At 43.1% G+C, this 27,303-nt stretch overlaps 1 protein-coding gene across 2 annotated transcripts in view; it reads right to left on the bottom strand.

Moving 5' to 3' along the window:
* Positions 1-2,896: 2,896 nt before the first annotated feature.
* The window catches only part of TTC3 (tetratricopeptide repeat domain 3), a 150,250-nt gene continuing 125,843 nt past the window's right edge, over positions 2,897-27,303 (bottom strand). For both annotated transcript variants that reach the window (XR_011533951.1, XM_070597638.1), the window contains one exon: positions 2,897-4,805. The gene's annotated coding sequence lies outside the window, so the exon portion shown is untranslated. The remainder of the gene's footprint in view (positions 4,806-27,303) is intronic.

The following is a 27,303-nucleotide window of genomic DNA, read 5'->3' as shown; positions in this document are numbered from 1 at the left end:
CTCAGATATTTAAGGTTCATCTGCATTTCACCTGTATCAGTCCTTCATTACTATTTATTGCCAAATAACATTCTGTTGTCTAGATAGACCATTTGCGTTTGTTCATTCATCAGTTGACAGACATTTGACCTGTTTCCACTTTTTGGGTATTAAGAAGAATGCTGCTGTGAACGTTCATATACAAGCTTTTGTGTGGACATAAGTTTTTATTTCTCTTAGAAATGCATCTAGGGATAGAGTTTCAGGGTCACGTGATGGCTTATGTTTAATGTTTTGAGGAACTGCAAATGTTTCCAAAGCGTCTGCACTATTTTACATTCCCACCAGTAAGGCACAAGGGTTCCGTTTTCTCCACTTCCTTGTCCCACTTGTTATTGTCCGTCTTTTTTATTGTGTCCGTCTGGTAGGTGTAAAGTGGTGTCTTGAGATTTTGATTTGCATTTCCCTAATGACTGAGGATACTGAACATCTTTTCATCTGCTGATTGGCCATTTGTATCTCATCTTTGGAGAAATGTCTATTCAGATCTTTGGGCCATTATGTAATTGGATTATTTGCCTTATTATTATTGAGTTATGACAGTTCTTTGTATATTCTGGATGAAAGTCCCTTTTCGGATATATGACTTACAAGTATTTTCCCTCAGTCTGTGGACTGTCTTTTCACCATCTTGATGGTATATTTTGCAGCATAGAAGTTTTAAATTTTGATGTAGTCCAGTTGATCTATTTTTTCTTCTGTCACTTGAGCTTTTGGTGTCACATCTAAGGAACCATTGCCTAATCCAAAGGAAAGGGAGATTTACTCCTTTGTTTTCTAAAAGAGTTTTATAGTTTTAGCTATTAGATTTATGTCTGTGATCCATTTTGAGTTAATTTTTTGTATGATGTGAGGTAGGGATCTGACTTCATTCCTATGTGGATATCCAGTTATCCCAGGACAATTTGTCAAAGACTATTTTTTTCCCCATTGAATGGTCTTGGCACCCTTGTCAAAAATCAGTTGTAACAAAAATCCTAAATATATGGGTTTCTGGACTCTCAAGTCTATTCTCATGTCAGCACCACACTGTCTTGATTTTTGTAGCTTTATAGTAAGTTTCGAAATTGTGAAGTGTGAGTCCTATAACTTTTATCTTCATTTTTGAAATTGTTTTGGCTATTCTGGGTCCTTTGCATTTCCCTGTGAATTTTAGGATCGGCTTGTCAAATTCTACAAAAAAGCTAGCTGGGGTTTTGATAGGGACTGCATTGAATTGGTAGATCTATTTGGGGAGTAATTATCATCTTAACAATATTAAGCCTTCCAATCCATAAACCTGAGATGTCTTTCCTTTTATTTAGACCTTGTTTAACTTCTTTCAACCATGTTTTATTGTTTTCAGTTTACAAGCCTTGTACTTCTTTTGTTTAATTTATTTCCAACTATTTTATTCTTTTTGGTGTTATTATAAATGGAATTATTTTAATTTAGTTTCACGTTTATTGCTAGTTATAGAAATACAATTGATTTTTTATATTGTTTTCTTTCCAGCAATCTTGCTGACATTTATTACCACTAATAGGGCTTTTTTTTTTGTAGATTCGTTATGATTTTCTATATACAAGATCATGTCATCTGCAGATAGAGATAGTTTAACTTTTTCCTTTCCACTCTGGATGTCTTTTATTTCTTTTCTTTACCTAATTGCCCTGGCTAGATCCTCTAGTTCACTGTTGAATGAAGTGGCGAGGGCAGACATCCTTGTCTTGTTCCTGATCTTGGGGCAACTTTCAGTCTTTCACCATGAAGTATGATGTCAGATATGGGGTTTTCATGGATGCTCTGATCAGGTTGAGGAAGTTCCCTTCTATCCCTAGTTTATTGAATGTTTTGATCATGAAAGGGTGTTGTATTTTGTCACATGCTTTTTCTGCATGTATTGAGATGAGCTTGTGGTTTGCCCTTTATTCATATGGTGTACTACATTAATTGACTTTCAGATATTAAGTCAACCTTGCATTCCTGTGATAAATCTCACTTGGCAGTGGTGTATAATCCTTTTTATATGTTGCTAGATTTTGTTTGCTAGTATTTTATTGAGGATTTTTGCATCTAATTTTATATATTCAGAAAAAGCAATTGGTCAAGGAATCTATTCTTGATTTTTAAAAACTCTTATTAAACTAGGGAAATACAGAATTTAACAAATATAATAAAGTGAATTTACAAAAATTAATAGGAAATATCCGGCATAATAAAGTGTTAAAAAATATCTTGTTAGTTTTGAGAGCAAGAGAGTTTCTGCTCTTCAAGTAATTATTCAGATTTGCTGTTGAAGTTTTGGCCAATGCAGTAGGATAGGAAAAGAGGGGGATTTGCTCAACACTCTAGGAAGCCTCATGGTGATGGTGATATGTGCTTATAACAAAACATGCCCTCCTAGTCTGAGTTTAACTGATTGTACTTGAACTAGGATTGCCCACGAGATGCTTCCATCTGACATAGCGATAAACCAACCCAGGAACCTTCCATGGTTCGTGCTCAGGGAAAGGGGTGCAGGTCGTGTGCACAGCCTGCGGGAGTTCCCCGGGACTGTGAGCAGGGGCCAGGAGAGAGAAGGCCCTAGACTTTCCGTGGATCCCCAGCAGCTTTTGCCTTCCTGTCTAAATGCATCCTTAACAAACTACTTTGTTCTCCACTTCAGCTAATCTGAGTGTCTCTTCCTTGTATTAGGTATAAACATTGCAAAAGAAGACATAAAATTATCATTATTAACAGATAATATGGTTGAAAACCTCAAAATCCCAGAAAATCAACTGAATAGAAAAACTATTATAACTGTAAAGGCAATTCAATGAAATAGCCAATTACATATATTGATCTATAAAAACAGCTTTCAAAAAAAAGAAGGAAACATTGATAAATTTAATTTTATTTGAAAAAAATACAAGGAATAATTTTAACAAAACTTGTTAATAAGACATATGCAAGACCTATTTAAGGACATCTATACAACATTATTTAGAAATACTTTTTAAAATTGAGATAAATGCTATGTTACCATATAGAAAGACTCAATTGTAAAGATATCAGTTCCCAAATTAATTTTTAAATTTTAACATTTAACCTTATTCTATACAGATCTTAATGTAATATTTTCTTTGGATCTAAAGTTCACGTGGAAGACTAAGTATGTTAGAATATTCAATAACATTTTGAAAATGAAGAAAAAATAAAAGGTAGTACCAAACCAGACATTAGATAGTATTAAAAAGATACAAAAATAAAAACCGTGTGGTAGTGGTGCCAAAAGCGACAGGCCAGTCAAACAAATATAAAATCCATCATTGGACCCAGGTATATATATAAGAATTTAATAGATAAGACAAGGAACACGAAGTAAAAATGGCATTTCAAATCAGTTGCAGAAGAATAGATAATAAGTTGTGTTAAAAATTATATTACCAGTGATATAGTGCCAGTGATCACCTCAAAAGGAAGTAAATACCAAAGGTATAAAGATATGACAGTACATGATGACATCATAATAATACCAGAAGAAGAGACAGATAACATACAACTGTGGGATGGTGAAACTTTTCTTTTTAGCTTATAAACAACAGAAACTTATTTCTCCTGGTTCTGGAGGCTGGAAAGCCCAAGATCAAGGTCCAGCATGGTCACGTTCTGGGGACCCCTCAGTTCGCCGTCAGAGCCTTCCTGCTGCGCCCTCACATGGCGGAGGGGCTGGGGGGCTCTCCGTGCCTGTTTTATAAGGGCACCGATCCCGTTCACCAGGGCTTTGCTCTCGTGACTGATCACCTCCCAAAGGCCCATCTCCTAATACCATCATCACCTTGAGCATGAGGTTTCAACCTGTGGATTTGGGGGACACAGCATTCACTTTGCGGCAGGGCCCCATGCTTGGAAAGGCCCCACGCTTAGTTCAATGCTCCGCTGTTGCTGTCTTGAAACTGTTAATTTTTGAACAAGGGGCCCCGCGAGTTAAGTGGCTGGTGAGTGAAGAGCTGGTGCACACGGTTGTGGAGCATAACCCTTTCCCCCCACCCGTTCGTTCCGCGAAGGTTGACTGACTGCTGCGTTCTGAGGTCGGCCGGTGTGGGGAAGCCACCGCCACCCCCGCCTGGGAGTCTGCAGGAGCCGAGACTCTGAAGCCAGAAACAGTGGGGCGTAGCTGGACAGGAGTGGCCTGTTAAGGTTTGAAGGTCGTGCTCCCTCACGTCCTGGTGCCCTTCGTCAGCAGCTCTTCACTGGCACACCCGCAGTGTTTTCAGCTGCAGGGGGCACCTTCACGCACAGACGCTAACTGGGCAGTGCCGGGGAAGGAGCACTGTGCGGGGGCTGTGGGGACACAGCTCCTGGCCTCGGGGAGTCTGCGTCTCCTGGGGGGGAGGGAGAGGCGAGGATGAGGGGTGAACGTGACGGACAGGCCCCCCGGCCCTCCCAGTGCTCCGCGCCCGGCCGGCAGCGGATGTCGCGGCCTTGCGCTACTTCTGACTTGTAGGCCAATGCTGAAACCAACCTTGTTCACGACCCCCGATGAAGGAGGGAAACATCCTTGGGGTTCTCGGCACCAGGCCGACAGCGAATATGTACTATTTTTTGCTTGTTTGTAGGTTTTTTATTTTTGGAGCATTCACCAGGAAGATAAGAGTAGGAACTAAATTCCCTAAACGGCCAGAGGGACAGGGACAGAGGCTGGTTCTTCCAATGTGCGCGTGTGCCGTGGGGGCGATCTCAGGAGGGGGCGCTGCTGTGACATGCCTCTTGTTCTCCATCAGGAGGGCTCTCGGTTTCCCCATCTGTCAAGGGAGGGGATGGGTCAGTGATTTCTAGAGGACTTCCACCTCCATGTGAGGTCCCCAGAGTCAGACTCTCGTTCCACTCTGCCTCAAGCTGCGAGGCCTCAGTTTCTCCTGTAAAACCAGGGGGTGGGCCTGGAGCACTTTTCGGGAAGACCTGTGGCATCCTCAGAGGGGCGTGCGAGTCCCTGGGGCCCCTGGGGGTGGGGCCTGCTCTGAGACTCACCTGCCCCCGCACCCCCCCCCACCCCCCCCACCCCCCCCCCCCCCCCCCCGCAGGCTGTTTCAGGAGTCACTGCTCCTCCTTCTCAGGGGTCACTCTCGGCCTGCGTGCCCACTTGGGGTCTGGGGTGAAGTAACTGTGGGGTAAAGGGCAGAGAACAAGAGCTCCCTGTGGGGGTCCAGCCCAGCATCACCAGGCTTTCTTATCTCCAAAGTGAGGGCCAGAAAATCGGGGCGGCCTGAAACTTTTAAAATATGACACCAAGGACAAAAATCATGAAGAAAAATATTGATGGAAAAAAGTCAAAACCTTCAGTACATAAAAATTTTCTTTAAGTTAAAAGAGAAATTAGGAAAAATATCGATCACTTAATGACATGCAGTGTATTAATATCATTAACATATAAGAGTACTCTTATAGATCAGTAAGAAAAATATGAACACCCCAAAAGAAAAACCGGTCAAGATGAATAGACAACTGACAAAAGAAAATAAAGCATATAGGGGGCCGGCCCCATGGCCAAGTGGTTAAGTTTGCACACCCCAGTTCAGTGGCCCCGGGTTTCGCCAGTTCGGATCCTGGGCGTGGACCTACTCACAGCGCATCAAGCCATGCTGAGGCTGCGTCCCACATACAAAGTAGAGGGAGACTGGCACAGATATCAGCTCAAGGACAATCTTCCTCAAGCAAAAAGAGGAAGATTGGCAACAGATGTTAGCTCAGGGCCAAGCTTTCTTACAAAAATAAAAAATAATAAATAGTGTTCATTCATGGATTATATGCTTGTTATTTTTGCCTAAATTATAAATAAAATCATATCTTTTCTCTTGCTTTCTTTGTTCTCCATTAAGCTTCTAGTTTTTGAGATAGCTTCCATGATTTATTATCCCCCTTTTGCAAAAGTGTAATAGACATAAAGAAATTAAAGTGTTTTACACACTTTCTAAGTCTACACATAACCCAGATCTTTGTTTACAGATCAACATTGATGCCCTCATGGGGTTTATAATTACAGACAATGAAAGATACAAATTTTAAAAATAGTGTTTAGGAACTTCTACTTCTACCCATGAAGGAGTAACTGGTACCAGATGTGCCTTCTTATCATAAACAACTAGAAAACTAGACAAAATATGTAAAACACCTGTGTATAGACATTGGCACAGTCAGTGCAGGACTGAGGTCCCTGGAAAAAGGGAAACAGGGTGAGCCCTAGGAGTGCCAGGCAGTGCACACGGGCCATGGGATGTGAGGGGGAACCGAGCAGAGCACGTCACTGCTGAGTTGAGTCAGAGATCAGAGTGTGGCTGGAATTTGGGAATCAGAATACTGGAGAGAAGAAATATACAAAGAGCTCCAGAAACCTGAAAGGGGCCCCCTTGAATCTGTTGCTAAAAACTTAATTGTGTAGGGTGAAACTCCAAAGGCAAGGGAATACTGGGTATCTGTAAGCCTCATAGTTCCCAGAGCTGACACAGTTCTGGGAGACATTTGAGTTCCAACCAGCCAGAGAGAACATTCCAGAAGGGTCATGCACAAGTAGTAGGGCTGCTCCAAACCCATCCCAACAAAGCTTAAAAACAAGTCTTGAAAGGGTGAAGTGATCTGGAAGCAGTTTAACTGCCAGCCCAAACAAACTCAACACTCTTTAAAACAGTCCACACACAGTAGGGTCCGGCCCCATGGCCAAGTCTTTAAGTTTGCGCGCTGCTTCAGCGGCCCAGGGTTTCTCCAGTTCAGATCCCGGGCGCAGACATGGCACCAATCATCAGGCCATGCTGAGGCAGCATCCCACATGTCACAACTAGAATACACAACTATGTCGGGGGGCGGGGGGGGGGGTGCTTTGGGGAGAAAGAGGAGGAAAAAAAAAGAAGATTGGCAACAGATGTTAGCTCAGGTGCCAATCTTAGGAAAACAAACACTCTCCAGTATGATATAAAATATCTAGCATCCAATCAAAATTACTAGACACTCCAAGAAGCAGAAGAAAGTGATCCATAAACAGGAGAAAAATCAGTCAAAAGAAACAGATCCAGAAATGGTGGAGATGGTCAAATTAGCAGATAATGGATTTAAAATTATGCTCAAGGATTTATGTAAAAACATGAACATGATGGGAAAATAAATTGAACATATAAAAAAGAATCATGGGTTTCTAGAGATGAAAAATTCACAGGACTGGCTTAATAACAGATGAGATCTACAGAATAAAACATCAGTGAACTTGAAAAGAGAGCAATGGGAACTATCCAGTTGGAAACAGAGAGGGGTAAAAAGACTGAATGAATGAGTGACTGACTGAAGAAGGAAGAGAAGGAGGGAGGAAGGGAGAGAGAGAAGGAAAAGAGCCTCATGACCTGTGGGAAGATGGCAAGCGGTCCATCATACATGTCACTGGAGTCCTGGAAAAGAGTGCTGGATGGAGGCAGATTTGGAGGAATACTGACTGAAATTTTTACAAATTTGAAGAAAATTAAAACAGTTAAATTTTGTTACATCAATATAAATACAACACAATGCTAGATAGTTGTTAAATAGCATAAGGTAGATTTGTATGTCCTTATATGGAAAAATCATGTATGGTGTAAAGTGAGAAAAGCGGGATATACAAAATAGGTATAGAATGGTCATTTGTGGAATTCTGAAAAGGATGCACATTATCAGATATGAAAGGGAGATGGAAGTATCCACAATGAACTCTTAGAAGTGTGGATTCCTTTGGGACGGAATCAGGGTGGAGGGGTGTAGACTACATTGGCGCATGCAGTTGGCCCTCAGTGTCCATGGGTTCCACATCCGTGGACTCAGCCAGCTTTGGATCAAAAGGCCTGTATTGGTTGTGTCTGTACTGAACATGTACAGACTTTTCTTTCCTGTCGTTATTCCCTAAACACCCAGTATCATGAGAATTTACGTGCCGTTTACATTGTATTGGGTATTATAAGGAATCTAGAGATGATTTAAGGGAGATGGGGGATGTACATAGGCTATACACAAATACTACAGCATTTTAGTTTTGATTTTTTTAATTTTTATTTTTGTTGAGGAAGATTAGCCCTGAGCTAACATTTGCCACCAATCCTCCTCTTTTTGCTGAGGAAGACTGGCCCTGAGCTCGCATCCGTGCCCATCTTCCTCTACTTTATATGTGGGACGCCTGCCACAGCATGGCCTGACAAGCGGTGCATAGGTCCACTCCCCGGATCCGAACTGGTGAACCCCGGGCCGCCGAAGCAGAGTGCTCGAACTTAACCACTGCGCCACCGGGCCAGCCCCACTATAGCATTTTATGTGAGAGATTTTAGCACCCGCAGGTTTTGGGTACCCACGGGTATCCTGAAACCAATCCCCCCAGGACACTGAGGGACGACTGTGTACGGACATACGTACACACACACATACAAAGACACATGAGACGCCGATTAAGAAAAATAAGAATCTACAGAAATACTTTTAAAGTAAAGAAAGCGCGCTAATTTTCACATTACATACAGCATTAAATCTTTGCCAACGTACACAGGTCTTCCTGGGATTTATAAAAACGTGAAACAAAAGGAAACGGAGTGAAGGCTCAGAGAGTACTTAAAAAACGAGGAGCTGGAAAAACAGTGAGGCCTGTGAGGAGAAGACTCTGACTCAGAGGCCTTGGGAGCACTCAGCACGGCCCTCAAGGCCTTAGGGCTTGGCCGTCACCCTGAGTCGGGCACCCCTGGGCCCGTGGGGAAGATCTGTGTCCAGTGAAGCCTGGCAGGGGAGCGGAGGGGAGGAGTGGGGAAGGCTGTCCTTTTGTTTCTTGTTTCGCTTCGAAGTCTCTAACGGTGGGAGCCCGGAGTCTCTGGTGTCTGACGTGTTGTCTGTAGCAACAGCTAACACTCACACGGAGCTGTTCCAGGCGCGTTGTGTGTCTTAACGCTTCCTCTCACAAGCCTGGGAAGAGAGTCCTCTTACGTCCCCACCTTACAGATGAGGAAACTGAGGCGTGGAAAGGTCGGTGTGACTTGCCCGAGGTTACCTGGTGGTGAGGGCTGGAGCTGGCACTCGCAGCCACTGCTCCTGCCCAGACAGGCTGCTGGGAGGGAGGGAACCGGGCACTTCTCAAGGAGGCGCCCGGGCCTGATGCGCGTGTGATTCTTCAGTCGTCCCAGTGGCCCACATCTGCAGCACCTCACCCCCGGGTATCCAGGTCCTCAGCCCTGCTGCACGTTGGACGTATCTGAGGTGGGGCTTTTCGAAGTCCAGAGGCCACGAATCAATGAATTACTCCAATCACCGAGGAGGGAACCTGGGCCCCTGGCAAATGGTGATTCACTCACATGCGCCGTCGGTCGAGGACCTGCGCTGGGGTGCCACTCACTGAGGCCCGCGCTCTGTAACTTCACCCTCAGGTAATTTGGGGGGAGCAAGGGTTTCCTACTGCAGCCCTGGGCCCCCTCATGTGGCAGAGCCTGCGAGGCGTCTGTTTCCTGGGGCCTGGCACGGAGCAGGTGCTCGACAGCTGTTGGCTGAGTAAGGAGAACGGGCCTGCAGGAGGACTGATGAGGTCACCAGCCTGTGGTTAGAGCAGTTGAATCGGCCATTGTTTGGAAAAACAGATGAGGCTAAACCCCAAATTAGCTCAGCCCATATTTAGTTAGTGATTGCATGTAAACCCCAGGCCCGCCTCTGTCACAAATAGAAAGAGAAAATCACATCATTCCTCGTCTGTAAAATATGGGCAGTAACTCCCACCCTGAAGGATTCAAACAGGGCACAGAGCCAGCCTGTGAAAAGTGCTGGGTAAATGGCGGCCACTATTGCTCCCCCAAAAGGTGACGTGCAGAGGCAGGTACCGCTAGAGCAACTGCATCATCTACGATGTATGGCGCCCTGGCTGCAGGGCAGGCACGGCTGGGGCAGGGCCCCTGGTCAGGCAGATGTCTTCACAGCCATGAAATCACTGGGGACAGACACACTGGAAAACAGAGTTAAAGGGCCTGAGGATTTCTGAATTTGTGTTTGTAATATCCTAAAAGTAAAATTTCATTTGTCCTGCTAGTTACCACTTCTATACTAACGAGTGGTGTTCTTTTATTTTTCCTGCCATTGAGAAAAATGTAAAAGCTAAAATGTACTTTCCTGTGAGCACGCTGCTGGATAAGAGGGGACCGAGTGATTTCACTGTGTACACTCTGGACCGTAAGATGCGGTGGGTGCAGTTAGATTAAGACCAGGAAATGGGTTCCAAATTGAGAGGATGAAAGGAGGTCCTGAGACTTTAAAGTAAATAATTGGTTTCGTAAGAAAAAATGGCATTTAACAAGTCAATTCCGTGGTAGGAAATATTTTCCAGGCAGAGTTTTACTTGTAAAATAGTCCGAAGGCATCGCTGAGTTTCCTACAGTTGGCGAGCTCTTGGTGTGGCTTTCATATAAAAAGGCGAATAAAGCAAATTATCTGTCCCTTTTCAAACTCCATCTCTATGATGGAGATCAGTTTTGGTTTCTATTCTGCTTCCAGAAAGGGAGAGATTTAAAACCTAAATCAGGGCCCCTTCTCTGCTACGGGGACCGAATATGCCTCTCTATAACTAGTAGTTTTTATATTTTATAACCAATATTTTCCTGATTAGCAATAGTTTAATATTAGTTGAATATGTTTAAATATCTCCTATAGTAACCTGATAAGGAATGTATGCATATATAAGCTACCTACACACATAATTTTAAAAGATCAAAGTAATGCTCACCTATAGTACAAACAAGAAGTAACGTGTTATAAAATAATGAGTATTTTGATAAGTTGATGCCTAGGCACACACTAGAAGACATCAGCACAGAATATTGAGTACCCAGGGCCTGTCCCCTCAGGTAGAATCAGCATGAGTGAGATGGCCGCAAGGATAGTGACTCGGGGTGCGCTGTGCTGGGGACTCAGACACCAGGAACAGGGCTGCTGTTGGGCGACATCACTTTCCAAAACGGTGAACAACTCTTGGTAAAGTTCCAAAAAAGCTCCCAAAGTACAGTCAACCCTCAAACCCCCATTTGCAAGGTAACAGCATTCCCGGAAAATTCAAGAACATTAAAATTCAAAAGATACTGGGTGTCTAAACATAAAATGCAGTTAGGGTCTCAACCTCTACTGTCCCATTCAGGAGCCACAAGCCACTAGCCACATGTGGCTGCTGAGCATTTGAAATGTGGCTACTCTGGATGTTGTAGACTGGACTTAGAATGAAAAAAAAAGAATGTAATGTATGTCATTAGTAATGTTTGTATTGATTATTGTTGAAATAACATTTTGGCTATACTGGGTTAAATAAAATATATTGCCAGCCTTAATTTTAGTTGTTTCTTTTTCCTTTTCTAAGGTAGCTACTAGAATATTGAAACTGCGATGTGCTGCATTACTGGAGGGCAGCGTCCTTGCGTTGGCTGAGTTTGGGAGAATCCTCACTCTGTGGGATGGTCTAGCTCACAGCGCAATATCCCACATCCTAGCCCTCCTCACCTGACTCCCAATCACTGTAACAACCAAAACCATGCTCACGTATCTCCAGAACCTCCGCCTTCCCCACAGCTCCCTTCCCCAGGGCGGGCCCACCTCACAGCCTTCTCGCACAGCTCTCGGCCTCACCCTGCATGCTTCCTCAGCCCTGAACTCCTCGGACACCCCTCACACCCATCTTTGCCCCCAGATCCTCTTTGACAGTGTTTCAAATCCCCCTCTGATCGCACAGACTCAAGCCGCTTGGTATGCTCACCAAGAAAATGCATGAGCTGGGTCATAAAACAAATCTCAGTATGTTTAAAAGGATGCAAATCTTACAAAATATGTTCTCAGGTTACAACTGAATTATATTAGATCACAATAAAATGTTTATTAAAACTTCAAATATTGGAAACTAAACACATTGCTAAATAATCCATGATCAAGGGTCTGGCCCCGTGGCCAAGTGGTTAAGTTTGCGCACTTCGCTGCAAGGCGGCCCAGTGTTTCATTGGTTCGAATCCTGGGCGCGGACATGGCACTGCTCATCAAACCAAGCTGAGGCGGCGTCCCACATGCCACAACTAGAAGGACCCACAACGAAGAATATACAACTATGAACCAGGGGGGGGCTTTGGGGAGAAAAAGGAAAAAAAAAAATCTTTAAAAAAAAAAATCCATGATCGAAGATTCATAAGGGAATTTAGAAAATATTTTGAACTGAATGAAAAGGAAAACACAACACATCAAAAATAGTAAGATGCAGGTAAAGCACTCTTTAGAGGAAAATTTATAATTTTATATGCATATACTAGAAAAGACATAAGTTGAAAACCAATGATCTAAGAAACTAGAAAAAGAAAAGCAATAAACAATAGAATTTAAAAAGCCAAAAGTTAGTTCCTTGAAAAGATTTGTAAAATTAATAAACTGGCAGTGCTAGTGAAGAAAAAAGAGAGAAAATACAAATAATCAATAGCAGGAATGAAGAAATATCTGTACGTCCCTTAGATATTAAAAGGATAATAAGGAAATATTTAAACAACTTTACTACAACAAATTCAACAATTTAGACGAACTGGAAAAATTCCTTGAAAGACACAAATTCCCATAACTGACTCAAACAGAAATGGAAAATTGGAATGGTCCTACACTTATTAAATATATTCATTATAAAAAACTTTTCCACAGAGAAAAATCCAAATTATCAAACATTTAACAAAGAAATAATACCAACATTACACAAACTTTCAGAGAAGAGAACACTGCAATTCACTTTATGAGGCAGCAAAACCCTGATGCCGCAGCCTGACAAAGACATTCCGACAAAGAAATCTGCAGACTGATTTTCCTCACGAACACAAATCTTCAAAATGCAACAACCTTCAATGGAATATTGCCAAATATAATCCCACAATATGTAAATATATACATCTTGAACAAATAGGGTTTATCGGAGTTCAACATTTGAAAATCACTGTGATTTACCACGTTAACACAATAAAAGAAAAATCCTACTATCACTGAAAAAAACTTGGCAAAATTCAACAGCTATTAATGATTAAAAAAACTCTCAGCAAACTAGGAATATGGAGGGAGCTTCCTTAAGTGGAAAAAGGCATCTACGGAAAACCTATGGGTAGCATCACATTTAATGGTGAAAGACCAAATTCTCTCCCCCTAAAACTGGGAATAAGGTGAGCAAGTCTTGTGCTGGAGGTCCCAGCCCATGTGTTCAATCAAGAAAAAAAGTAAAATCGTCTCTATTTGCAGACACAATTAACTCCACAGAAGATTCTAGCGAATAAAAACTGCTACTAGAATTAATAAAAACATTTATCAAGGTGGCAGTATACAAGGTCAATATACAAAAAAATTATATTTCTGTATGCCAGCAAAAAACACTTGGAAAATGAAGTTTAAAAAACAGCATTTCCAGTAGTATCAAAATACATAGAATACTTAGGAATACATTTAATGAAAGATATGAAAAACTAGAGTGAAAACTATAAAACACTGATGAGAAAAATTAAAAATGATCGAAATAAATGGAGCGACACAGCATGTTTGCAACTTGGCATAATCAACATTGTTAAGGTGTTTATTCTTCCAAAATCGATCCACAGATTCATCATAACCCGGAACCCCCAGCAGGCTTTCCGTAGGAAACAACAGTGCTTCTAAATTGTATTTGGAAATGCGGAAGACCTGGAGTAGCCAGTTATTTTGAAAAAGGAGAAGTGCTGATGCCGGCTTGTATTAGTCAGCTCAGGCCGCCATAACAAAACACCACAGACTGGCTGGCTTAAACATCAGACATTTTTCTTCTCTGAGTTCTGGAAGCTGGAAGTGCGAGAACCCAGATGAAGGTGTTGGCAGCTTTGTTTTCTCAGACCTCTCTCTCCTCCCTGTGCCCCCACACGTCTTTTCTCTGTGCACTGGAATCCCTGGCGTCTCCTCTGTTCCTCATAAGGACGCAGCCCTATTGAATTAGGGCCCCACCTGGATGACCTCGTTTAACCTTAATTACCTCTTTCAGGCTCTACTTCCAAATAGTCAAATTGGGGGTTAAGGCTTCCAACATGTGAGTTTGAGCGAGACACAATTCAGTCTATGACACGGATCTCACCCCCAAAGAGTCTGATTTAGCTGTTCTGGGGATCCTGCTCATAGGAAGCTCAGATGCTTCCAGAGTCTAACGAGCAGCCACCATTGAGAACCACTGAGCAAGGACAGAGGTCTCAACCTGTGGGTGCACTGAAGTTGCGCAGGTTCTCCTGGCTGACGTGACGCCAACCGGACCGCCTGAAGGATACTCTGTGAAGAGGGGCCCGATAGGAAGGAGTTCTATTCCAGACACTTCCCATACCCTGCATGGTCCTGGGATCAGCCATGTAATGTACTCAGCCCAAGGTCAGGTCCAGAGTGATGCTTGCTAAATAGAAGCCATGAGGCAGGCATTAACTTCACATCTACCCACTCCAACATTCAGGCTCTTTCCGCTAGACCCTAGTGACTTTCAGGCTGTGAGGAAACACCGCAGTAGAAGAGAAGAGCAGTAACATTCTCATATGATTTAGCCTGGAGCCCCTAGGTTTGGATGTTTATGGGTTTTATTCATTTTAAAGTTCCTGTGTTTGTATGCTAACATCTTTTAGATGTACCAACCCAGAGCCATCAGTGCTGACCTAGCCGCCTCTTGCTTCCTCCACTCCACCAACACCTCACCAGCCAGAGGATCTGACAGCGAGAACCGTGGAGCGTCCTACAGCCAATCTAACAAATATGGAACACTTAAAAACACACTCAATTTCTCCTCCAGTTGCTTCCTCAGGATTAAAGAGACTATTTTTAGGATCCGTGTGATGACAACTGCCAAGACGCACAAGGCGTTTGCAGCATTTGCATCTACTTATCTGAGTAAAGATAAAGGGCTCACCTTCCCCACCCCCGCCGCCCCTCCCCGTGCTGTCCCCTTTATCTTCCACATCAGTGAGGGCAGAGGTCTGCAGGCCTCCCATGCCTTTCCTTCAGTCCTATCCCAGCTGGATGTGCCACCAGAGCCTGGCTCTGCCTCCTCGAACTAACAAATTTTGGGGCTGCCCCACCACTGTCCGCAGTGTAGACCCCGTCTTGACTTCCTAGGGAGGGAGAAAGGAGCTGAGAAGGCAAAGGGCAAGCCAGAGAGAAAAAAGAAAACCAGGCGGTCGGTCACGGAGCACCAGGGCCAGCTCCCCAAGCCTTCCCCCGCTTCCTCCCTCCCCAGCTCGGGTCTCTGCGGCTGCTCCCTCCAGAGATGCGAAGGCCATATTAGGCGCTTTTTGGGCTCCTCTTTCACAGGGCTTGGGCCCCAGGCTGGCAGGGCCTAAAAGGCTTTGGTTGGGAGCAGCAGAAACTTGGAGACAAGTAGTAGATTCCATTCCGCAGAGTCATGTTCCTTTCCTCTCCTCCCTCCCCCCAGGCCCTTCCCGCAAGCGCAGACTCCCACCAGCGGCTCTGTCAACAGAGAGCGGCTCCAGCATCTTAGGCTCCGTCAGGGCGGCCGCCCTAAGCTGCTTAATGACCTGCCTCTGGGTGGTCAGGCTGACCTGACACGCAGAAGCTTCTTGAGATGGAAAAAGTCTAGGTTTTTAAAGTGTGGGATCGGGGGGAAGTGTTAGGATATGAGAGTTTGACGTCAGAACTTAAATCGAAAATCCTTTGACCACTTGAGAAAAAAAATTGCAGAAACACAGAGGAAAGTATTCTCTTTTGCTTTTGAAGTGAGAACACAAACTTATTTCATTCATTTATTCACTGTTTCTATGATAACTTATCATTTTCTAAGAGGGAGGCCCCGTTATGTGCTATAGGGAATAAGAACGTCACCCAGGTGTCAGCAGGATTTCTTGGATGTCTGGGTCAGGCAAGGTTAAGTTGACTCCATTTCTTCTTTGCCCTGCCCTGTAAAAGTCCAAATTTCCCCTAAGTATCCTAGCGATTTCCAGGGGCTTATGTTCTCTAGGTCAGCTCTTTCTCCCTGTCTCCGTTGCTCTGTTGCACACCTCACGGAGTCACGGAACTCTTCCACAAAAGTTGACTAACACAGGATTTGTGCCTAGGATAGATTTCACGAAGAAGTGAGACGGGTGAGAAGGAGGAATTTATATTACAGAAACACAAACAACTTCCAATAGGGTGTTAGACACCCTGTTTTTTAAATACCCTCCAGGGCATCCAGGTCTGATAAAATAATGTAAAACTGGACTAATATGATGCAACGGCTTTGGGACACTGGATAGAAACCATTAGAGGACCACCCTCCCTGAGGAAAGTGAAAGAGGAGCTGAGCGCCACATCTGCCATGGCTTTCTGCTTGGGGACACTTCCCATGTCACAGCATAGGAAAGGAGCCCCCCAGAGCAGCTTGGTGCTCATGGGCGAGAAGTGACAGAGATCTGAGTTCAGGGCTGCTGAGGTGACTGGAATTTGCAGGGCGGGTTGCAGAGGAGGAGAAAGCCTGCGCAGGGAACGGGCACCAGAAGCCGCCATAGTGGTTCCCTTGGGCCTCAGCCTAATACTGAGCTGGGCGTGACTAGGACAAGACCCCACAGGCCGGGCAGAGAACAGCCACTGAGGGGCCGTGAGATGAATGGAGACTTTGGAAATCGCACAGCGTGGGAAGCACTGGAGTCTGACCATACCTAACATCCCGGTCATTTAGCTGAGACCCTAGAGCGGATGGGGCACATTAGGAGGGCTGCTCCACCCCCGGGCAGGGGCCCCTCTAAACCTTCCCTCACAAAGCCTGCTAACAAGACTTGGAAGGTGAAGACTTATCGGCAAATTAACTGCCTCTCAGAATAAAACTACTCACTACTTAAGGGAAGACAACCAAAGACAGACGCTCAACAACAGAGCATCCACAGTATCCAGCATAGAATCCAAGGGAGTGAGTGTTCAATGGGGACAGAGTTTCAGTTTGGGCAGATGAAAGAGTCCTGGGGATGGTTGGTGGCGATATTTGTACAACAATATGAAGGTACTTAATGCCACTGAGCTGTACCCTTAATAATAGTTAAAATGGTAAATTTTATGTTATGTATATTTTACCACAATTTTTAAAAATGCCCTCTAAGACTACTGCTTCCAGGAATAACAAGGACAAGATGTACCCTCCTCTTTGAAACACTAAAACACCAGAAAAAAATATATGAAACAATGCCTTGCAGACAGTGGGCATCAGGCAGCACAAGACAGTAATCCTTCAGAAAGGGGAGACAAATGAGTGGAGCCCTACAATGTCCCCGCTGTTACTGCCTGCACAGAGTGTCCAGGCTACAGCACAGGGATGGGAAACCCCAATGAAGCCGGTGGTCTCCCTGAACTGAGGGAATGGAGCTGGGAGTCAAAAGAGGCCAAGGCAGCCAGGGTTCAGAAGGCAGAGTCCCCAGAGAGAAGGGAACCCTACAGAGAGAGGGTCCCAGAGACTGGCAGAGGGTCGCCCTGAGTCTTCAGCCAAGTACTGATCAACACACGCATATGAAGAAAGTAGCAGAGACTGGAGAAAGAATCACACAAAAGACCAGAAGAATAATCCCTATGCTGGTTCCAAACAGCTAGAATACAAGGTTTGTAATTTACGAGGCATCAGCTAGAGTACTGAGAAGGTATTGCTTCAGTGCCGAAGAAAAGATCAGCCCCAGATTAAAATCTACTCTACTCTCAACGAACAAAGTTTAAAACAAATGATAAAAGTATCAAACTATTTCCAAGTAACTTAATTGCGTTGCAGAACAAGGATCAGGAAGTTTTATAGGTATAGAAAAATATCTGGCACACAACAGGATAAAAGTTACATTGTCTGGCATTCAGCAAAAAATAACCAGGCATGCAAAGCAGCAGGGAAATATGATCCATAATGATGAGGAAAATCAATCAATAGAAACAGACCAAAAAATGACACAGATAATAGAAATAGTAGACAAGGACACTAAAAGTTATTATAACCATATTCTGTATGTTCAAGAAGGTAGAGGAAATGTTAGGCAAGTTAAGTCGAGACAGGAATATTGAAAAGACCTAAAATGAACTTCGAGAGTTGAACTTTACAATGTCTGACATGAAAAATACACTTGGTGGTATTAACAACACATCAGACAGTACAGGGAAAAAAAATTAGTCAACTTAAAGACATAGCAATACTACCCAAAATGAAACAGAGAGAGAAAAAAAAGACTGAAAAAAAAAAATGAACAGAGCATCATTGAGCTGTAAGATAACTTCAGGAAGCCTAACATACCTGTAATTGGACACCACAGGAAAGGAGGGAGGAGGACAAGAAAAAGATCTGAATAAATAATGGCTGAGAATTTTCCAAATTTGATGAAAATCATAAATCCACAAATCCAGGAAATTCAATGAACTATAGAAGCACAAGAATCATGAAGAAAATTACATCATGCACATCATAATCAAATTGCTGAAAATCACTGATAAAGAGAAAATCTTAAAAAACAGCCAGAGAAAAAAGGCACACTATGGGGGCTGGCCCGGTGGCACAGCTGTTAAGTGCACACGTTCCACTTTGGTGGCCTGGGGTTCGCCGGTTCGGATCCCAGGTGCAGACATGGCACCGCTTGGCAAGCCATGCTGTGGAAGGCGTTCCACATATAAAGTAGAGGAAGACGGGCATGGATGTTAGCTCAGGTCCAGTCTTCCTCAGCAAAAAGAGGAGGATTGGCAGTAGTTAGCTCAGGGCTAATCTTTTTCTTCTTCTTCAAAAAAAGGCACACTACATACAGTGAAACAAAGATAGGAATGGCATGAGATTTCATATTGGAAACAGTCTGAACCCAAAGATGGTGGAGCAAATATGTTTAGAGCATTGAAAGTAAAAAACTGTCAGCATGGACTTCTACACTTATCAGAAATGTCTGGGGCTGGTCCCATGGCCGAGTGGTTAAGTTCGCGTGCTCCGCTGCACGGCGGCCCAGTGTTTTGTTGGTTCGAATCCTGGGGGCGGACATGGCACTGTTCATCAAGCCACGCTGAGGCAGCATCCCAAATGCCACAACTAGAAGGACCCACAACGAAGAATATACAACTATGTACTGGGGGGCTTTGGGGAGAAAAAGGAAAAAATAAAATCTTTAAAAAAGAAAAAAAAGAAATGTCTTTCACAAGAAGGCAAAATAAAGAGTTTTTCAGGCATTCAAAAGCTGAATGAATTCATCACTAGAGACCTGAGCCATAAGAAATGTTAAAGGAAGTCCTCTAGGCAGAAGAAAAAAAATAATGTAAATCTGCATCTACATAAAGGTGGAAAGAGTACTGGAAATACTACATATATCTACAAATATTAAAGAGGGTTTTTTTTCTTATTTAAAAAAATCTCAAGAGATCATTGAGATGCATATCATTAGCCACTAGGAAAGTGCTAATCAAAACCATGATGAGATACCACTTCATACCCATTTCGATGGCTGTAATCAAGAAGATGGGTCATAGCTAGTGCTGGTGAGAATGCGGAGAAATTGGAACCTTCGCACACTGCTGGTGGGAATGTAAAATGTGCAGCCACTATGGAAAACAGTCTGGCAGTCTCTCAAAAAGTTAAACACTGAGTTACCATATGAATTATACACTTTAAATGGGTGACTTGTATGTGAATTATATCTCAATAAAGTTGTTACCAAAAAAGATAATTCACTTTTTAAAACTAAAATAATTGCAATATACTAGAGTTCATAATTTATAGTGTTTAAAATGTATAACAACAATAACACAAAGGCCAGGAGGGGGAAATGAAAGAATACAGTCGTGATGTTTTTATAATATATGTAAACTGGCATAATATTACTTGAAGGAAGTTAAAGATTTAGATTATAAATCATAAATCAACCACTAACATAAAAAAACCCCAAAGAGATAGCTAATAAACAACAAGAAGAAGAAATAATGTAGAATTAGAAAAAATACACAATTACTCAGAAAGACGGCAAAAAAGAGGAAAACGAGAATAAAAAGATACTGCAAATAGGAAGCAAATAGCAAGATGGTAGATTTAAACCCAACCAGAGCAACAACTACATGAAATGTAAATGTCCAAACATCCCAATTAAAAGGCATATATTCTCATGTTGGCTAAAAATGTCATACCCAACTATATGCTGCTTATAAGAAATCTAGCTGAAATATACAGACAAAAATAGGTTAAAAGTAAAGAGATGGGAAAAGACACACTGTTCTAACACTAACCAAAAGAAAGCTGGAGTAGCTATATTAGTATCAGACAAAGCAGATGTCAGAGCAAAGAATACTGCTGGAGATAAAACATGGTCATTTCATAATGATGAGTCAATTCATTAAGAGGACATGATACTAAATATTTATGTACCTAATAACATAGCTTCAAAATATACAAAGTAAAATCAGTTAGAACTCCAAGAAGAGACAAATCCACAATCTTACGCAGAGATTTCACAACTCTAGCTGGGAGAATAAATTTCAGGAAAATCAGAAAGACTACAGAAGGCTTGAATAACACTAACAACCAATGCCACTGGTTGAGTGGCATTCATAAAACACTGCCCCAAACAACAGGAGAAAACACATTGTTTTTAAGTACACGTAAAACACTTGCCAAGATAGACCATGCTGTGGGTCACAAAAAAATTCTTAATAATTTTAAAAGGATGCAAATCATGCAAAGTATGTTCTCTGACTCATGGAATGAAATTGGAAATCAGTAACAGAAAGATGTGTAAAAACTCCCCAAATATTTGGAAACTAAATAACATATACCTATAAAAAACCCATTGGTCAAACTGAAAATCACAATCAAAATTAAAAAATATTCTGAACTGAATCAAAATGAAAATATAACATTATAAGCTCAGATGGGTTTTATGATGAACTCTACCAAACATTTATGAAAGAAATTAAAGAAATTAGTACCAATTCTACACAAACTCTTTCAGAAAATTGAAGAGGGAATACTTCTGATCTCATTATATGAGGCCAAAAATCACTGTGTTATCAAAACCAGAGAAAGACATTACAAAGAAAAGATAATATAGACTAATATCCTTCATGGACTTAGATACAAAAATTCCAAAACAAATTAGAAAATTGAATTTAATAATAGTATGACCAACATCACCTTACACCCATTAGAATGGCAAAAATAACCAAAACAAAAAGTGACAAATGTTGGAGAGGTTGTGGAGAAAAAGGAACCCTCATACACTGCTGGTGGGAATGCAAACTGGTGTAGCTGCTATGGAAAACAGTATGGAGATTTCTCAAAAAATTAAAAATAGAAATATCATATGACCCAGCCATCCCACTACTGGGTATCTATCCAAAGAACTTGAAATCAGCAATTCCAAAAGTCCCATGCACCCCTATGTTCATTGCAGTACTATTTACAAGAGCCAAGACTTGGAAACAACCTAAGTGCCCATCAACTGATGATTGGATAAAGCAGATATGGTATATAGATACACAATGGAATACTACTCAGCCATAAAAAAGGATAAAATCGTCCCATTCACAACAACATGGATGGACCTTGAGGGAATTATATTAAGTGAAATAAGCCAGATAGAGAAGGACAATCTCTGTATGACTCCACTCATATGAGGAATTTAAACATGGGGACAAAGAGAACTGATTAGCGGTTACCAGGGGAAAGGAGGGGTGGGGAGTGGGCACAAAGGGAGAAGTTGTGCACCTACAACATGACTGACAAACAATAATGTACAACTGAAATTTCACAAGGTTGTAAACTATCATAATCTTAATAAAAAGTAAAAAGAAAAGATAAAAAGAAAAACAAACAAAAAAAAGGATGACAAAATGAAGTTTATCCCATGAAAGAAAGAATGACAACATTTGAAAATCAATCAATGTAATTTACAGTATTAAAAGACTAAAAAAGGAAACTACATTATCATCCAAATTGATGCACAAAGCCATTCAAGTCCAACATTGATTTCTGATTTAAAAAAAAAATCTCTCAGGAAACCAGGAATATAAAAGAACTTCTTCAATCTCATAAAGGGCATCTAGGAAAAACCTACAGCTAATATTACACTGAGTAGTAAAATACTGTGTGCTTTCAGCCTAAGATGAGGAACAAGTCAAGGCTGTCTGCTCTCACCACTTCTATTCAACACTGTAGTTCATCGCATTGTAAGCAGTTCAATAAAACAAGAAATGAAAGGCATCCAGATTGGAAAGGAAGAATTAAAACTGTCTTTATTGGGGCCGCCCCATGGCCAAGTGGTTAAGTTCGCACACTCTGCTTTGGTGGCCCAGGGTTTCACCAGTTCGAATCCTGGGATGCGGACATGGCACCGCTCCTCAGGCCATGTTGAGGTGACGTCCCACATGCCACAACTAGAAGGACCCACAACTAAAGAAAAAAAAATACACAACTATGTACTGGGGGGCTTTGGGAGAAAAAGGAAAAATAAAATAAAATCTTAAAAAAAACCCACAAAAAACCTGTCTTTATTCACCAATGCTGTGATCATCTCTGTAGAAAATTCTTCAGAATCTACAAAAAAGCTACTAGAATAAGCAGGTTTAGCCAGGTTGCAGGATATAACATAAATATACAAAAGCCACTTGCATTTCAATAGCCGAGTAACAAACAATCAGAAATTGAAATTAAAATAAACATCAACAGCAGCATCAAAAAGAAAATACTTGCAAATAAACTTGACAAAATAGGTGCAAGATCTGTAGAGTGAAAAGTACAACCATTCCTGAGAGAAATTAAAGGAAACTTGAATAAATGGAGAAAGATACCATGATCATGGAATGGAAGATTCAATATTGTTAAAACGTCAAGTCTCGCCACATTGATCAAAGATTTAATGCAATCCATATCAAAATTCAAGAAGGCTTTTTCGTAGAAACTGACAAGCTGATCCTAAAATATATATGAAAACCAACAGAACAGAATAGCCAAAGGCAAATTTGAAAAAGTAAAGTTGGAGGGCTTACACTACATGATCTCAAGACCTAATATAAAGAAACAGCAATCAAGACAGTGGCATAGGGGCCAGCCCGGTGGCATAGCGGTTAAGTACGCATGTTCCACTTTGGCGGCCCGGGGTTTGCCGGTTTGAATCCTGGGTGCGGACACGGCACCGCTCAGCAAGCCATGCTGTGGCAGGCGTCCCACATATAAAGTAGAGGAAGATGGGCACAGATGTTAGCTCAGGGCCAGTCTTCCTCAGCAAAAAGAGGAGGACTGGCAGCAGTTAGCTCAGGCCTAATCTTCCTCAAAAAAATAAAAGAGTGGCATAAAGATAGACAAATATATCATTTGAACAGAATAGAGAATCCAGAAATATGTCCACACTTACAGTGTCAATAGATTTTCAACAAATGTGCCAAGGCAGTTCAATGGGGAAAGGATAATTTTTTCAAAAACTCATGTTGAAATAATCAGTTAGCTGTACACAAAAGAAAAATGAACTTCAATCTTCATGAAAACGCCACACACAAAAATTAACTAGAGATGGACAATAGACCTAATTGTAAGAGCTAAAACTATAAAACTTCTAGGAGAAAATCTTATTGGCCTTGGGTAGTTTGGCAGATTAAAGGAAAAAATGCACAAAGTATAAAAGAAAAATAATAAATTGAACATTATCAAAATTAAAAACTTTTCCTTTTCCTATTTTGTTAAAAATAGTTAAGAAAATGAAACACTAAGCCACACACAGACTTGAAAAATATATTTACAAAACATATATCCAAAAAATGTCTTATGTCTAGAATACAGAAAGTACTTCTACAACTCAATCATAGGAAGAAATAACCCAATTTTAAAAATGAGTCAAATATTTAAACAGGCATTTCCATAAAGAAGATAAATGGATTGCAAATAAGCACAGGAAAAAATGCTCAACATCACTAGTTCTTAAAGAAATGCAAGCTAAAACCCCAAAGACATACCACTACATATACTAAAATGGCTACAATTTTAAAATTGTACTATATGCTTCCACACTGCACTTATTGCTTCGTGCCATTTGCCACATTTCTTTCCACTTCTTATTTGGAACTCAGTTGTCTTTTTTTTTCTTTTTTTTTGCTGAGGAGGATTCACCCTGAGCTAATATCTGTGTCAATCTTCCTCTAATTTCTTAGTATGTGGGCTGCCACCACAGCATGACAACTAACAGAGCACTGTAGGTCCGTGCTCAGGAACTGAACTTGGGCCACCAAAGCAGAGCACGCTGAACTTAACTACTAGGCCACAAGGGCTGGCCCACTCAGCTGTCTTATACAGTGTTGGTATTTCCTGGAGCCTCTGGAGTATGTACGCCAGCAAAACAGGGTTGTAAACCAAGTAAGAGAAAAGCATGCATTTGAGGCAGGTGTGGGTCCAATCCAGGATAGCAATAAAGGTAACTCTAGGATGGACACGGGACAGGAGGCTGGGAGGATAGGCTAAAGGCACAGAAGAAAAGAAGAGAGAAGCAAAAAAAGAGGGAAAGAGAGCCAACGAAAAATTTTAGGAAAATCCAAGGGCAAAACAGCCTTGCCTAATTAGAACAGAAGTCAGTGGGCTCCAAGAACAGAGTGGGCTCTTACCACACATAAGATGAGAATGGAACAGAAGATATTGGGGATTCAGTGAAGGCATATGTTTCTTGTCCCAACAACAATGTGAGTGGCACAGGGGTTGTAGCATTGTAACCACGGAGAAAGCCATGTAACCATGGGACACCACTTGTGTGGCCTCATGAGGTAACAGGAAGGGGACCCCACTGCAGCTACGGCATGGGTGCATGCAGCAGGTGAAATAGGATTTCCAAGGATTCTGTGGGCTGCATGGCTGGAGGAGGTTTTGTCACATGTGGGAACCTGAGATTTTCTGGCTGAAGGGGAGAAGTGGCCAACAGATGAATGGCTCCAGCAGAGCTGGCCTAGCACGTATGAATGCTGACTCAGACATTTTTCAGCTACGCGGTGACCTTGGGAAAGTTATTTAGCCTTTTAGGTTTGTTTCCTCATCTGTAAAATATGAGTAAAAGTAATCTCTACTTTGTAGGTTATTGGGGAAATTAAACACTGGGGTGTTCGTAATCACTCAGCAATAGCCGGAATGCTTTACTACGCTTGACAAATAGTCATTCGTAAAAGCACGTTGTGAGACTGAGGGGCAGACGCCACGTCTGGGGGTTGTGAGGAGGGTCCGACAGGGGTTGGGGGCACCAGATTTGAAGGCCACCATAGCCAGTTCGTGGTGTGTGGCTCTTGTCCGGTAGCTGGGGTGGGGTTTTTAAGTGTTTATTGATCAGCTACTATATGCAAGGCACCCTCATTTAATGTGTGTTGTGATTGTGGAAACTGAGGCTCCAGGAGGTTAAATAACTTATCGAGGCCACACTACGGAAGGGATGCAGGGAGTAGGGGCGTGGTTGGATGAAGGGAAGCCCGGGGATCCTAGCCTGCAGTGGGAGCAGCGGGAGGGGGCTGGCTGCTCCAGCCCCGATGCTGTTGTGGGCTACAGTAAGGCCAGGTGTGAGGAGGTGAAGTGAGAAGGAGCCTGTGACCTAGGGTCAGGGGGTAGTGAGTGAAGGAGCATACTTCCTGACAGACTTCCCCTGGTCCAGGATATGGGGGCCCACTGAAGTCCTCCCAGCCCTGCACGGCAGATCCACTGAAGCCAGGTCTGTGGGGCCTGATTGGGTCCGGTATTTCAAAGGACTAGAGGAGAACAGCAGTGGGGCAGGGGTGCCGAAGGTAGAGCAAAGGGTGAGCTAGGAGGCTGACAAAACACAGTTAAATTGCATCCTAAATGCCCCCTCCCTGGCCCCGGGGCCAGTCCCCTGTGAGTCTAAGCCCACATGCAGAACTAATATTTAACGAGGGCTCACCAGCAAGGTGTACTGCCTGCCAGATGCATAGGTGCCTCCACATGACATCGGCTGTCTCAGCCTCCCACCCGGCCCATGGGGGCCCTATCCGTGCCCTGGGAACCTCCCACCTCTGTACACCCACCAAATCAAGGGGTAACATTGGCCTCCTCGCTCTCCTTAAGCACCCAGCAGGCTGTCCTTGGCTGGCTTTGTTCTTGCTTTCACTCTGCCTGGGCTGCACGCCCTTCTCCCTTCCTCCACCCCCGCCCCCCCCCCCCCCCCACCGCCCCGTCTCCTTCAGGGCTGCACTCCCCGGCTTCTCTAAAATTGTGACCCCCCCTCCCCTCCCATACACATGGCCTCACCCCTTTCCCGGCGCCATTTTTCTCCAGATTACCGGTGAGTACCAAGTATTTTACTGTCACAGCTGACGCCAGTCTCCCCTGCTGGAACGTTGAGGACTGAGAATGGGCCTTTTATCTCTTCTGTTCCCTGTTGTATCTCCAGCACCTGGAACAGCGCTTGCACATGCTAGATGTTCAATAAAGATTTGATGAACGACTGAATGAGCAAATGAATAGCCGATGTGCTGGAGTTCATGAGCCCATCAAAATGATGAGGACCATATGGCTTACTCCCAGAGAGGCTCCCTGGGAGAAGTGAAGGTGGAAGCAGGGATGAGGCCCTTGTTCCCCAGGAGAGGTCCCCAGTGGGGACAAGGAGGATGGGAGTGGGGAGATGTCGGCTCAGTAGCCTCATAAAGGCCCAGGAAACAGGGTTGGATGGCCATGGCCCTAAGGGAAGGGTTGTAGCAAGAGCTACACCTCGGCTTTCAAAGGTCTGGCCAATGTAGAGGTGGTGGTAGTTTTGCAACTGGAAGCAAAGGCAGCGTGGCCTCCAGTGAGGCCCCCAGAAAAGCTGGAGTCCTGCTGGCACTGGGGCAGCAGCCAGCGTCTGGAGGCACAGTGTTGGTCTGTTCAATCGCTTTCTTTTTTGGAGGCTGTTGGCTCACCCCACTGGAATGGGGTGGCACTTCAGGACACGAAGCTCGGAGCTGGTGGCAGATTTCTTGGAACCGGTAGCAGGGAGATCTAAATTAAGACCTTTCTATCACACCAAATAAATAGAAGCTGAAAGAGAAGGCTGAAGGAATTAGGCAAAATGCCTTTATACATAAACTTTTGAAAAACGGAGGGGAAAAAAGTTAGAAAACAGAATGGTTTTTATTCGCTCGAGTCCCAAGGTATTTGCTGAAAACAATGACACCTCTGTTTGACACAAAAGCACATGTTAGAAAGAGCAAGTCTCTCTCTTTGAAGTGCCCTGCCACAGAAGCCCGGGTAATAAATGCCAGCGGCTCTGATGTGGAGGTTCTGTGGCAAGGCTGAGGGCTGGCCCGATTTCAAGCCCCACACTCCCTCCAGGGAGGTAAGAG

The sequence above is a fragment of the Equus przewalskii genome, chromosome 27 (genome assembly GCF_037783145.1).
Source record: "Equus przewalskii isolate Varuska chromosome 27, EquPr2, whole genome shotgun sequence".
NCBI lineage: Eukaryota > Metazoa > Chordata > Mammalia > Perissodactyla > Equidae > Equus > Equus przewalskii.
The sequence above is the reverse complement of the archived record's forward strand: the minus strand, read 5'-3'. Positions and strand labels throughout refer to the sequence as shown.